We start from the raw sequence: 15,524 nt of genomic DNA on the forward strand, positions 1-15,524 counted from the left end.
TTATATAAAGAAGAGCTAATATCCATACTTCTCAAACTATTCCAAAAAAACTGAAGAGGAGGAACACTCTCAAATTCATTCTATGAGGCCACCATTACCCTGAAACCAAAATCAAACTAATAATACTGCAAAAAAAGAAAATTATAGGTCAATATCTCTGATGAATATATATGCAAAAATCCTTGACAAAATATTAGCAACAGAATTTACAAATACATCAAAAGGATCATATACCATGATCAAGTGCGTTTTATTCAAGGGATGCAAGGATAATTAATATCTGCAGATCAGTGTGATATCCCACATTAACGAAAGGATAAAACCACATGATCATTTCAATAGATGGAGAAAAAGCATCTGACAAAATCTGGCATCCCTTCACGATAAAAACTCTCAGCAAAGTTGGTATAGTGGGAGCATATCTCAACATAATAAAGGCCATCTACGACAAACCCAGGGCTTCCCAGGTGGTTCAGTTGTAAAGGATCCACCTGCCCAGCAGGAGACATGGGTTTGATCCCTGGTTTGGGAAGATCCCATGGAGAAGGAAATGCCAACCCACTCCAGTATTCTTGCCTGGCAGGCTATAGTCCATGTGATCGCAAAGGACTGGACATGACTTACTGACAAAACAGCAGCAGCAGCATGATAAACTCACAGCTAATATCATACTCAATGGTGAAAAGCTTTGAGCTTTTCCTCTAAAACCAGGAACAAGACAAGGATGCCCACTCTTGCCACTTCTATTTAACACAGTACTGGAAGTCCTAGCCACAGAAATCAGGCAAGGAAAGAAGTAAAACTCACTATTTGTAGATGCCACTGCTGCTGCTAAGTCACTTCAGTCGTGTCTGACTCTGTATGACCCCATAGACGGCAGCCCACCAGGCTCCGCCGTCCCTGGGATTCTCCAGGCAAGAACACTGGAATGGGCTGCCATTTCTTTCTTCAGTGCATGAAAATGAAAAGTGAAAGTGAAGTCGCTCAGTCATGTCTGACTCCTAGCGACCACATGGACTGCAGCCTACCAGGCTCCTCCGCCCATGGGATTTTCCAGGCAAGAGTACTGGAGTGGGTTGCCATTGCCTTCTCCAATTTGTAGATGATATGATACTATATATAGAAAACTCTAAAGTTTCTACACAAAAATTATTAGAACATGAATTCAGTAAAGCTGCAGGATACAAGATTAGTTTATATGAGTCGGTTGCTTTTTTAATACACTAAGCAAGAGAGTTCCAGAAAAATATCTATTTCTGCTTTATTGACTATGCCAAAGCCTTTGACTGTGTGCATCACAATAAACTGTGGAAAATTCTTCAAGAGATGGGAATACCAGACCACCTGACCTGGCTCTTGAGAAATCTGTGTGCAGGTCAGGAAGCAACAGTTAGAACTGGACACGGAACAACAGACTGGTTCCAAATTGGGAAAGGAGTACGTCAAGGCTGTATATTGTCAGCCTGCTTATTTAACTTACATGCAGAGTACATCATGAGAAACACTGGACTGGAAGAAACACAAGCTGGAATCAAGATTGCTGGGAGAAATAGCAATAACCTCAGATATGCAGATGACACCACCCTTATGGCAGAAAGTGAAGAGGAACTAAAAAGCCTCTTGATGAAAGTGAAAGTGGAGAGTGAAAAAGTTGGCTTAAAGCTCAACATTCAGAAAACTAAGATCATGGCATCCGGTCCCATCACTTCATGGGAAATAGATGGGGAAACAGTGAAAACAGTGTCAGACTTTATTTTTTGGGGCTCCAAAATCACCGCAGATGGTGATTGCAGCCATGAAATTAAAAGATGCTTACTCCTTGGAAGGAAAGTTATGACCAACCTAGATAGCATATTCAAAAGCAGAGACATTACTTTGCCAACAAAGGTCCGTCTAGTCAAGGCTATGGTTTTTTCTGTGGTCATGTATGGATGTGAGAGTTGGACTGTGAAGAAGGCTGAGTGCCGAAGAATTGATGCTTTTGAACTGTGGTGTTGGAGAAGACTCTTGAGAGTCCCTTGGACTGCAAGGAGATCCAACCAGTCCATTCTGAAGGAGATCAGCCCTGGGATTTCTTTGAAAGGAATGATGCTAAAGCTGAAACTCCAGTACTTTGGCCACCTCATGTGAAGAGTTGACTCATTGGAAAAGACTCTGATGCTGGGAGGGATTGGGGGCAGGAGGAGAAGGGGACGACAGAGGATGAGATGGCTGGATGGCATCACTGACTTGATGGACGTGAGTCTGAGTGAACTCCGGGAGTTGGTGGTGGACAGGGAGGCATGGTGTGCTGCAATTCATGGGGTTGCAAACAGTCAGACACAACTGAGCGACTGAACTGAACTGAATAATGAGCTACTAGAAAGTAAGAAAACAACCCCATTTAAAATCACGTCAAAAAGAATAAATTATCAAGGAATATACTTAACCAAGGAGATGAAGGACCTATATTCCGAAAACTATAAAACACTGGTGAAGGATACTGAAGATAATACAAAGTAATACAAAAAATCCTGTGTTCATGGACTAGAAGAATTAATGTTGCTAAAATGTCCATATTACCAAAAGCAACCTACAGGTTTAATGCAATTCCTGTTGAAATATCCAAGACATCTACAGAACTAGAACAAACAATCTTAAAATTTATATTGAACCACAAAAGATCCCAAATAACCAATACCATTTTGAGAAAAAAGAACAGAGCTGGAGTTATTAAGATTACACTAAAAAGTTACAGTTATCAAATCATCAAGGTATTGGCACAAAAACAGACAGGTTCATGGAAGAAAATAAAGAGCCCAGAAATAAATTCATGCACCTATGGTTAATTAATCTACAACAAAGGAGACAAGACTATAGAACAGAGAAAAGACAGTCTCTTCAATAAGTGGTGCTGGGAAAAATGAACAGCAAAAGAATGAAATTAGAACATTTTCTCACACCATAAGCAAAAATAAACTTAAGATGAATTAAAGACCTAACTGTAAGACTGGAAAACATAAAACTCCTAGAAGAACACATAGGAAGAACAATCTCTAACATAAATTGTAACAGCGTTTTCCAGATCTGTCTCCTAAAGTCAAAGATAAGAAAAGCAAAAGTGAAACCTAATTAAGCTTAAAAGCTTTTGCATAGCAAAGCAAACCATCAACAAAACAAAAAGACAACCTACAGAATAGGAGAAAATATCTGCAAATGATATGACCGACAAGGGCTAACATCCAAAACATATAAAGAGCTCACATAACCCAACACCAAAAAATAAAAAAAAAAAAAAACCCAAATAAAAAGTGTGCAGAGGACCTGAACAAACATTTTCCCAAAGACGACACACAAACAGCCAACAGGCACACAGAAAGATGTTCAAGCTTGTTAATCGTTAAAGAAATGCAAATTAAAACCACAACTGAGATATTACCTCACACCTGTGAGAATGGCTATCATCAAAAACACCACAAATAACAAATGTTTGTGCAAATGTGGAATAAAGGGAACCTTTGTACACTGTTGGTGGGACTGTTAATTGGTGTGGCCACTGTGGAAAACAGTATGGAGGTTCCTCAATAAACTAAAAATAGAATTGTTATGTGATTCAGCAATTCCTTTTCTCCTGGGTATAATATCCAAAGAAAACAAAACTATAATTCAAAAATATACATGTACCCTAATGTTCATGACTATTGCATGCTTAGTCACTCAGTCATGTCTGACTCTTTGGGACCCTTTGGACTGTAGCCTGCCAGTATCCTCTGTCCATGGGACTTTTCAGGCAAGAATACTGGAGTGTGTTGCCATTTTCCTCCTCCAGGAGATCTTCCCGACTCAGGGATTGAACCCACATCTCCTGTGTCTCCTGCACTGCAGGCGGATTCTTTACCAGCTGAGCCATCAGGGTCATACTAACATTATTTATAACTGCCAAGAGATGGAAGCGACTTAAGTGTCCACCAACAGATGAAAACGGATGAAGATGTGGTATGTATGCATACAATGGAATATTACTCAACCATAGAAAGAATGAAATTTTGCTATCTGCAACAACATGGATGAACCTCAAGAGTATTATGCTTGGTGAAATAAGTCATAAAGAGCAAGAAATATTCTATGTTATCACTTACACATGGAATCTAAAAAATAAACGCCAGAATATAATAGAACAGAAACAGACTCACAAATACTGAGAACTAGCGGCTTGCAGTGTGGAGGGAGGAAGTGGAGGAGAAATATGGGGGTAGGAAGTCAAGAGCTAAATATTAATAAATATAAAATAAACAGGCTGTAAGGACATACTGTTCAGCATATGAAGATAGCCAATATTTTATAAAAACTTTAAATGGGGTATAATCTAGAAAAACACTGAATTTCTATGTTGTTCACCTGAAACTAATTTAATATTGTAAATCAGTCATACTTCAATAAAAAAAGAAAAAAGCTATCTGTTGGGGATTCTGAGATTCTACGAATGGACAGGGAAAATTAATCCATAGGAAGCTGAGATCAGATGTGAAAAATGTACGTCCATTTACTTAATTCCTTTCTGTCTACAAATCCCTCATTTCAATCACGTTAAATCTCTATATGCTAACTTCTCTTAGGTATGAAATTGAACTCGAATTCTCAGAGTTGAGTATGAAACTTTAAAAAACTGTAGTAGAACAAAAAGCAAGCAGTAATGTCAAGAAGTTTGTTAGCTGCTGCAGTTGCTAAGTTGCTTCAGTCGTGTCTGACTCTGTGCAACCCCATAGATAGCAGCCCACCAGCCTCCCCCATCCCTGGGATCCAGGCAAGAACACTGGAGTGGGTTGCCATTTCCTTCTCCAATGCATGAAAGTGAAAGTGAAGTCGCTCAGTAATGTCCAACTCTTGGACTACCCCATGGACTGCAGCCTACCAGGCTCCTCTGTCCATGGGATTTTCCAGGCAAGAGTACTGGAGTGCTGTGCCATTGCCTTCTCCGGATGTTTGTTAGATAGGAACCTTATCATTCATTCTTCAGAGATAGGATCCATTAGTAAATTCTCAAAATGGCCAGGATTCAATTCACTACAAAATGTTAAAACCCCAAAATGAACCAATGAACATGACATGGTTAGCGCTCTCAAGTAGCATACAGATATTTGCTGAGTGCTTACTATGTACTCAGAGAAGGCAATGGCAACCCACTCCAGAACTCTTGCCTAGAAAACCCCATGGATGGAGGAGCCTGGCAGGCTGATAGTAAGTATTGTTCTAAATGCTTTCATGTATTTGGCATTTAACCTTCATTATAGTATTATGATGTAGGTACTGTTATTATCCCTCTTCTACAAACAAGGAATTATATATTAACCCAGAGAGGCCCGGCATGCTGCAGTCCATGAAGTTGCAAAGAGTCAGACACAACTTGGTGAATGAACAAGACACTATTTAACCTAGACAGGTAAATAATTTTGCTATTACAAAACTAGTAATTTTGATGGTCTGGTTTCAGAGCACATGCTCTTAGCCACTGTGACACATATTTAGGAAAAGAAAAATTAAACAAGCCTACACACACTGACCAGATTTTATGGATTTTCTAAGACTGTTCTGACTTTAAATATTCTGTACAGTTGTTAAGACTACTTGACCCCATTGTGACTGGGGAAAAATATTATCTGCAAGAGGAATGTACTCAACAGATTTATGTATCTGATATTTAAACTCAACAAAACACCATCACATGACCCATTTAGCTGTGCTTTAGTCACTGCACATCAGTAGATCATTTAGCTGTATATAAGTAGTGTCTGTGAACAACACAAGGCTTTAGGCTCTCATTGCATAGAAGCAGTCAAAATTATTCACAGTGATTTTGAGTAAATCTTAAGTCCTACAATATCACTAAGGAAGTTGAAAGTTGGTCCTTTATACTGAAGAGAAAACAAACTACTAGTCTCTGAACCATAACATTACTAATACTATAAACTGCTTTGAATTTTACTACCACTGTTAATTATCAAGTAGAGAAACTGATAAAGTCATGTCCAACTTTTACAATTGGTATATAGAAAAAGAATACAAATATCACTTTCATAAATACTTTAAGATGCTGCCTATCAAGGTATCAATTGCAAAAAAAAAAAAGAAGCCACTAGATTTTAAGGAAATCTTCATATGGAAAATAAAATGATGTTACTATTAATCTTTACAATAAGTATAAAATGACAATGTGAAAATATAATTTTTCCTTTCTTTGCTGTCATATGTAGTTTGATTTCATACTGACTTTACAATAGTGCCTAATTTAAATCTTTTTCCCAATAATTTTTACCTTTAATGCTGATTTACTTTTGATGACATGTTCCATAAATCTATATTCCAGAATAGTAGGTTATTTGGCAGAAAACTCGAAGGATTTTGTACCTGTCAAGAGGTTAACCTCCTAAGGAAAAAACCCAACACACACACAATTCACTTGCTTTCAGGCTAAAGGCAATCAATTGTTTCAAAATGCAACAGTACTTTCAGGTCTAGACCTGCAGTAAGTCCATCAGAAAAGCACTTGGAAAAGCATGATCTGTCAAAGAAGAAGAACAGAAATCTGCTTAGCTTGCTGAAAAAGGAAGTACATAATCAAAATAATTCTACATAATATCTCATTACCTGAACGGTTTGCTGGTTAAAACCTATTCAAAAGTTGAACGTGAGTGGTTTGAACATTTATAGAAACAACAAATCAATAGCATACACATCAGGAAACATCACTGTTTCCTGATTAAGGACAATTAGTTTTGTCATCTTTTCATATATTTTTATGCACAACAGAGGACACATCTAGAAAAAAGAGCCTTACTATGCCTCTGGAATTATGTTTCTAAGATTAGAATGTATTTTCTGAAAACCAACTAGTGGGATGGGTTACCAAAGGAAATAATGGGACATATTTTCCTAGAAGTCTTTAACTAAAGTAAGGAAGATTGCCAATGGCTATTAAGGGTGCTGAGACAGGTTTTCGAGCCTTCAAAACCCTGGCAACTGGAGTGCAACGGATGATCTACTCTCAATGTCTGTCAGAAACTTAACTGCTCTCAGTGCCAACAACCAAAAAGGGCACGCCTGCTGTAAGTTTGATCCTCCCAAGTCCCTGACAATTTTGGAGAGAAAGCAAAAAATCTTTCCAGTCCATTCTTTTCTGATGGCAGTTTTTTTCTGTCAGAATTTCACAGAAGGGCCTTCAAATACGTGCAAATTTATAAACAAGTAGATAAAAGAGATTTTCTCTTCTGAAGATAATAATAAACTGAGATAGGCCATCTTCCTTCTAGGGAATGGCTTACTTACTCTTCCCTGAAATAAAAAATAGGCTTTAAAATGCTAGGAATCAAACAAGTGCTAAGAGGTCAAGATCTAAGGCCAAAGAGCTAGATAGAACCTAGATTCTCAGACTCCTGATTCAGCGTTCTTCTAGGAAACAGCTATTCCTAACCTATCAATCTTTGTTAAACATGTCTACAAACATCAATAGAAATATGCAACTAGTTTACTTATAGAAAAATATCTCCTATAATTTGAATCCATACACAGTAAATGATCAACTAAGACTGACACACAGCAATTTATTAATTTTCAGATAGTTTAAAATATACAGCTACTGATAGATAAGTGTTTTGATCCCCAATTATGATTCCACTGCAAAAATATCACTTACTGATCACCTACTTTTGGGTAATGGCAAGCCACTCCAGTACTCTTGCCTGGAAAATCCCATGGACGGAGGAGCCTGGTAGGCTGCAGTCCATGGGGTCGCTAGGAGTCGGACACGACTGAGCGACCTCACTTTCACTTTTCTCTTTCACGCATTGGAGAAGGCAATGGCACCCCACTCCAGTATTCTTGCCTGGAGAATCCCATGGACAGAGGAGCCTGGTAGGCTGCAGTTCATGGGGTCACTAAGAGTTGGACATGACTGAGCGACTTCACTTTCACTTTTCACTTTCATTCATTGGAGAAGGAAATGGCAACCCACTCCAGTGTTCTTGCCTGGAGAATCCCAGGGACGGGGGAGAATGGTGGGCTGCCCTCTAAGGGGTCGCACAGAGTCAGACATGACTGAAGCAACTTAGCAGCAGCAACTTTTGGGTACTATGCTAGGTGCTAAGGATACAAGAATGAACACAGTCTCCTCCTGTTAAAAAAAATTTTATGCTTAAAATCATCCTTATAATATTGCTTTAAATCTCTATAATGCTTTATAAGGTGCATCTCTCTACAGAATTTTACTAACCCCTGGTGAGTATGGCAAGAGAATATGATCAGAACAGAATGTTTCTATCCTAATGCAGCTATTTTTACATCACAACACTGACTTCCTTGGTTTCCACTACACAAATATTTAAAATCTGAAGTGTACCAGATAAAGTGTACCAGATAAGCATGGTCTGTGAGAATACTTAACTTCTACCTTTTTAAAAATCCCACACTTATTTCAAATGGTAATGCTGGCCCTAACACAGTGATTCCTTTGTAACAATTCCAATTAATATTAATACTAAAAGACACTAAAACGTAACCTCTTATAAATGACTGTAATTTAGATAAACTATCAAGCTAACTAGCAAAATGATATGAAGAGATGAGTATTTAATTGTCAGACCAAACGCTGAAGTGTGTTATTCCTGTACTAGGTATAAATTTAAAATAATTAGTATGTATATATTTTCTTTTAAATAATTGTATAGAACTTGGATTACTTAAATTATCTCATTAATTATATGAGTTACTATAAAGTAGCATATTAAAGAGCGGCAAAGATGTGATATGGTCTGCCTCCTTTCCCCTATAGACAAATACAAAGTAGCAGTTTGGGATTGGAATTTGGTCTTTCAGCCATCCAAACCAGAGCATTATAATCCATTCTAAAAACAGTTTCACTGTAAGAAACATTAAACTTGAAGAAAAAGCTCTAAGCCACCACTTCTATTATAAACTTAGAAACTTTTTATTAAAGTATTTTGACATTATACTCAAACTGTACAGTTGAGGACAGGGAGAGAGAACACATAAAAATTTGTTAACCAGTATCAACTGATTCATATTAATAAAGGATTAAATACAAATAACTTAAGTGGCTATAAAACATTATCAGTTTATCTAAGGCTGAATAACCTTTCTGAACGATGGAAACCACAAGCCTTTAAGTCGAATCCTTCGACTTCACTGTGTGTTGCCTCATGCTTCTTTTTTATACCCTTAAGACTTCAGTTTCTCCTAACCACTATTTTTAATTTTTATTACAGTATCTTTTCTTAAAAGATAATAAAGTTCACTTTAAACATAAGCTTAAGGGACTTCCCCGGTGGTCCAGTGATTAAGATTCCGTGCTTCCACTGCAGGGGGTGTGGGTTTGATCCCTGATTGGGGTACTGAGATCCCACATGCCCTGAGGTGTGGCCAACAAAAAAAAAATAAATATATAAATGATACGCTAAAGTCATTAAAAAATTAAAAACAAAACAAAGACATAAACTTAAGGGAAAACTCAGACAAGTCAATTTGATTTATACAAAAATAAGACTGGCATTAAGAAACTTCAGCAGAAATATTGTTACACTGTGTCACCAAATAAAGGTTATCAAATAAATAAAGGTTAAAATAAACACATAAAATTAAGATACAACACTCCCAGAGAAAAATATCAATAACTTCAGTTTGCTAACTGATACCTGTAACTGCTAATCTGATGTCGAGAACAATCTTCTGCAACTGGTCCTGACCAGAGGTAAACTTCCTATATCTCCTGGAAATTACTAAATAAAATTACTACTTACTAAATAATTTTTACTAAAATTTACTAAATAAAAAAACTCCCTGAATTTTAAGGTCTGGCAAACAGAGACTTCACCCAAATCTGAGTCTTTTTTGTAAATTATCCTTAGTTTTAATCTGTTCCATTTTTTTGGAATGGTCAAATCTGATTTTACTGATCTTTGGCGATGGTATAAGGTCATCAGTTCAGATTCTCCCTTCCTCCATATTATGTATTATGATATATAAATAGCTTGATACTTGCTATCCTGTCATGGTGGCTTAGTCACTAAGTCATGTCCGACTCTTGGGACCCATGGACTGTAGCCCGCCAGGCTCCTCTGTCCATGGGATTTTTCCAGGCAAGAATACTGGAGTGGTTTATCATTTCCTTCTCCAGGGGATCTTCCCCACCCAGGGATCAAACCTGGGTCTCCTGAACTACAGGGAGATTCTTTACCGACTGAGCTACCAGGGACACTCCTGTCATGGTTCAAACTTCAAGGCTTAATTACTTCCCAGGCAGGTTAACTAACACCTGGGTGTTTGACAGTGGAATAGGGTTCTAAGAAAATGAAACTAAAAGCCACGTGGTTCTTGGTCCCTAGTCACACCTGTAAAGTTAGCAGTCAGCAAAGTGGAAAACAGGATATATTACATAAACTATCTTTTTTCTTATCTTAGATAAGTCCACTCATGAGATCTAACACTTTCAAAGGGGAAAGGAAATGAACATGTATTAGGCATCTGATCCTGGCCACAACTTTCCTGGATCGACACTCATTTAATTCAACAAAAACAAAAACAATAACAACTCTGTTGAGTAGTAATTACTCTCATTATACATATTAAGAAATCTGTCCAAAGTAATTCTGCCTGTAAGCATAGAAGCCAGGGTTTGAACCAAGGAGGTTCTGCTGCTGCTGCTGCCAAGTCGCGTCAGTCGTGTCGGACTCTGTGCGACCCCATAGACAGCAGCCCAACAGGAGGTTCAGATTTCCCAAAGTCAGTATTTTTAGTACTCATAGGTTTTTAAGGCTAAAGCACTGAGTAGTACCATGTAGAGCATTCAGTACAATTCCCCTATTACAGGTGAGGAAACTGAGGCCCCAAAAGATTGAGACTTGCCCAAGGACACACTCTTGTGGTGAAGTTAGGATCTGAATTCACATCTCCTGATTTCTAGTACAGTTCTGTGTTTAATTAATTGTGTGGAGGGGTGTGTGTGTGGGGGGAGTTTGAGTGTCACTCTTGATATAATTTATATGTTCTTTAGAACATCCCAAATGTCTCCAATTAAAATACATGTGTGTGGCAGGTTAGGGGTGTATATTTTTAGCGAACAAATATAGTATAAAAACTCAATAGGCATTTGTAAATTATTGTTGTAAAGAAGTCTGTTGTGAATATATTTATTCAGTGAATAACTCTATTATGTACTGGCTACTGTGCTTGACAATGAGAACATAACTGTATAAGATAAAACCCCTAGCGTTCTCATGAAATTTACATCTTGGTGGAAGATACAGACAAATAAATTGGCAATTGCCAATGCACTGAGTCAATGCTCTGACAGTAGGAGCACAAGATGTTATGGGAACAGGAAGCAAGGGCACCTGACCCAGACTAGACTTTTCAAAGGAACTGATATGAAAAATGAGGAGTCAGCCAGTTAAACAAGGGGTATGGAGTGTGCAAATGTCTCATGAAAAGCAAATAGCACTGGCATGTGAAGCAGGAAAAGGCCAAGGGAGCTGTAGGAAGAAAAAGGAGAGATGAAATTAGAAGAAAAGAAACAAATTATACAGGTCTTAGAAAGCAAGGGCTTTACAATCTATTAGGATTACCTGGGGAACTTAAACAGATGTCTGGGCTCCATCTCAGACCAATTAAACCAGAATCTCCAGGAAGGAGACCCTGGCACTGATATTTTTAAAAAGCTAACTAGATGATTCTAATATGTGGCCAGGATAAAAAACCACTGTTTAAGCTATAGGGGGAATTAAACACATCCATTTATTATTACAAATAAGGGAAAAGGTGATCTATGGGCTCTAGTTTCTTTATAAAAAAGCAGGCTGAAAAAAAAAAAGCAGGCTGGAGCAAGTTAGAGGTAGCATAATAAAACGAAAGGAGTCACAAAGCATTCATTTTGTCAATGAGTCTGTCACCTGATACTTGTCTGACCTTAGATTAAAATGTCATTTCTCAGAGACAGCAATACTGCCTTCTCTACAGGATTGTTTTGTAGCTCAAGACAAACATACTTAAAAAAACAGCTCAATAACTATACTAATATAAACCTTGATTTTCTAAGATTTATGCTTCTAAACTTGCACAAATTTAAGGATCATAAATATTTTCAGAGATAAAATCTTTTATGATGCTTAAGAAACACATTTCATTTACAGAATCACCCCTTCCTTGAAATTCAAGATATTTAAATAATAAAATAGAGAAGTGATCCTTTTAATGCTATTTTTGTTGCTAAAGAGATCAAACAGGATTAAGTTAGCCCTTTTCAAATAAACAGATCAACAGAGCAAATGAGTTTTAAATGGTAATAGTAAATGTTAAAAAATCTTAATTCAATAAAGGAAACAAAGCGAACTCTTTTAGGAAATGTATGACCTATCTTACTATTTTAAGTATTTTACTTGTAAATTTACCTTTTTTTTTTTTTTTTAAGGCAATACTTATTTGGGATGGAGAGGCTCTTATACTGACAGGAAGGAAACTCTGCTTTAAGATGAGGTTGTTCCCAGGCAAAGCCATTGATTGCTCTTTTACAGTCCTCCTTTCACATATATCTAGCCCATGAGAAGATACACTCACGCAGTAATTCTTGGGTTTACAGCATTTGTATTAGTGACATCTCCTTAATGCTATATCTAACTTACTAAAAATTGAGAAAAAAAAGCTTTAGACATATAAAAACACTGTTCTGCATTTATATGTGGTGCATTTTTAATTCTTGAACTAAACTGATCGGATGTCTTTCAAACTTTATATTCATAAAATCAATGATAAAATATTAAGTTAATTATTCATTCATTTTCTTTTTATTTCCCCCATGATGCTATGACTGTTACCATGTGCTATCACTTCTTTCAATCATCTATTTCGTGATTTTAATAGGAAAACACTCTATTTTACAATGATGGAAAAACCTATAAGAAACTTTTGAAAAAACTTAGAGATGAAATTTAATTTTATCCAAAAAGGTGACATGAGAAAACTCAGAAAACCAAACAAAATACCCCCCACACTACCCACCCCCCCCACCCCCCCACTGGGCCCTCTTCAGATAATTCTGGCTGATGACACTGCAGAACAGTTAATCTGATAATTAAAATTTTCCAGAACATGTGATGTTTAGATAGAGATCTATGCTGTCAACCAGAATTCAATGATTCAGTCTTAAAAAATGTTAAAACTTGAATACAGACGTATTAACAAATTCTTACACTACAGTTGCTTCTAGGATCCATTAATAAAGACGTGCTGTGATTTATACAAATTAAATTAGCAACGTGGTATCTTAAGTATTTTGTAGGTCTTTCCTTAACAACACGCAATCCAGTACATAAACAAATTTTGTACAGTGCAATGTAAGCAAATACCCAGAGAACCCAGCTTCTGAGCAGGAAAACATGCGACCGGTATTGCCCACAGTGGTTCAAATGTGGCCATAGTAATTACCCGATGACTTGAGTTAACAGAAGTTTACCTACCCAAGTTTTCCAGGGGTTCTCCCAGGCCTCACAAACTACGATTCAAAACATCATCTAGCAAACCCATGTACTGCATGTGCCCAAAGGCGCAGTGCTGGAATGAGGAAGCTTCACCAAACGAAATCACAGCTCTACTTCATTAATACGAAGGCTGTTTTTCACAGAAGCCCCTCTTATTGCGCTCCCCTTACCCTTTATATAAGTACGTAAACAGCTTCCCAATTACTGACATCCAAAACAGCTTTCGATTCCTAAGCCTGGTAACTAGCCATCATCACCACTATTCCTTTAGCATCCTAAAATAAACCCCTCAAGCCGCGATCAAAACACACTGGCTGAACGTCTGGTGTTTACACAGTCCAATTCTGGGCGCTACCCTACCTTTCCGAGCCACTTCGGAGCTATAAAGCAGGCATCACATATTAGACTTACTAAAGACACAAATCGCGAGACAACGTCTCAGGTCTATGAATGAAATATCCAATACGTTTATACGTTTGATTGTCTCGGTTAAAAGGAAAAAAACAACTTCGAGTTGAAGGGTGGGAGAGGAACTATGGGCTACGGGGATGTAGCCTTCAAGCCCCAGCCGGGCGATTTAAACCCAGTATGAGGCAAACGCAGGGTCGCCGGGCTGGCGCGGTCGGAGTCCTCGGGCGTGACAGCCCCTCAGGAAGAGCTCAAGGTTTGGCACCCGGGATCGCTCACGCCGCGGTGCTCGCGGGTCGGGTGGATGTGCAAGGGTGCGGGGGACCTAGCCATCGCGGCCGGGGCGGCGGCCCTGGGCGCACTTCCTCAGTCTCTAGCCGCCCCATCCCCAAAAATGGGAGAGGAAGGAAACGAAGAGCGAGGCGGCGGCCAGAGGGAGAACAGAGGGAGCGGCGAGCCCTCGCCTCTGCATCTGGGTGAGGCCAGCGGCAGGCGGAGGAGAGCGGGGATCGCAGGCGAACTCTCCTGCGGGCCGAAGCTGGGAGAGACGACGGGCGGGCAGCCCCCGCCCAAGACGGCGGGCGCGCCCGAGAGTCCCCGGCACCCACCCGGCCCCATCCCGACCGCGCCCGCTCCCGGCCTGTCCGCGTTCTACTCACGCTCGGGGCTCCTCGAAGCTCCGCGGCTCTAACCGCATCGGGTCCCAGCCCCGCGGGCGGCGGCGGCGGCGGCGCCGAGGGAGAGGAGAGCGGGCGGCACAGCCCCCGCCTCCCGGCCCCTCTCCCCCGCCGCTCCGGAGCTGCCCGGCCGGGCCCGAGCCCTGCCTCGCCGGCGGCCCCAGCCCCAGCGGCCGCGGCGGCAGCAGCCCGAGACCTCAGCGGCCGCAGCGGCGGCACCGGAACTGCCGCTTTCTCCTTCTCGCTGCCTCTCCTAGCTAGCCCCCGCCACACGCCCCCGCCCCCGTCTCCTTTCTCTGTCACCCCTGTTTTTTTTTTCCTTTTGTTTCCAGAATAAACTTTATTGGTCTCTTTTTCCGCTCACATCGTGTAAACAAACAACGAACTCTTCCCCACCCCCTCGACTCCCCCCTCCTCGGGTAGAGGAGGGTAAGAGATGAGGAGGGGCCGAGCCTACTGTGCCCCGGAAGCAGAGGACCAAACGAGGGGAAGTGAAACTGCGGAGACCAGGAGGGGGAAGTGGGCAAATCGGGTAACAGTGTGCCAGTGCGCCTGCGCGTTGGTTTTGTGCCCGAAGTTTGAGTGGCTTTGTGGCTCATTTTCGTGCCGCGCTGGTATTTAACGCTGTCGTCTTTTGCAGTGGCGAGGGTGTTTTGCCATCTTGTGGAGGCATAGGTGTACGAACAGCAGGGATGCGCCTATCTGTTTCTACGAGCTGTAGGGCTGGGTTGAGATATAGAAAGGCGTATAGGGAGCAAGCGGGTCCATTCACTTTTACGCCCATAGAGGAAATGAGACTCTCGTCTAGGGGAGAGGGGAGGGAACGTAGTGGCTAACCGCCTCCGTCAGTGGCTAACCAGAAATGGATATCGATACTAGAAAGAAGGCCTTTACAAAACGTTGCTTCGCGTCCTTTTGC

The 15,524-nt window shown here is 40.0% G+C and overlaps 1 protein-coding gene across 1 annotated transcript in view; it reads right to left on the minus strand.

Moving 5' to 3' along the window:
- PIK3CA (phosphatidylinositol-4,5-bisphosphate 3-kinase catalytic subunit alpha) overlaps positions 1–14,675 on the minus strand; it is an 88,358-nt gene extending 73,683 nt beyond the window's left edge. The window contains exon 1 of the mRNA XM_027540417.1: positions 14,588–14,675. The gene's annotated coding sequence lies outside the window, so the exon portion shown is untranslated. The remainder of the gene's footprint in view (positions 1–14,587) is intronic.
- Positions 14,676–15,524: the final 849 nt, after the last annotated feature.

Source organism: Bos indicus x Bos taurus, chromosome 1, assembly GCF_003369695.1.
Source record: "Bos indicus x Bos taurus breed Angus x Brahman F1 hybrid chromosome 1, Bos_hybrid_MaternalHap_v2.0, whole genome shotgun sequence".
NCBI classification, from domain to species: Eukaryota; Metazoa; Chordata; class Mammalia; order Artiodactyla; family Bovidae; genus Bos; species Bos indicus x Bos taurus.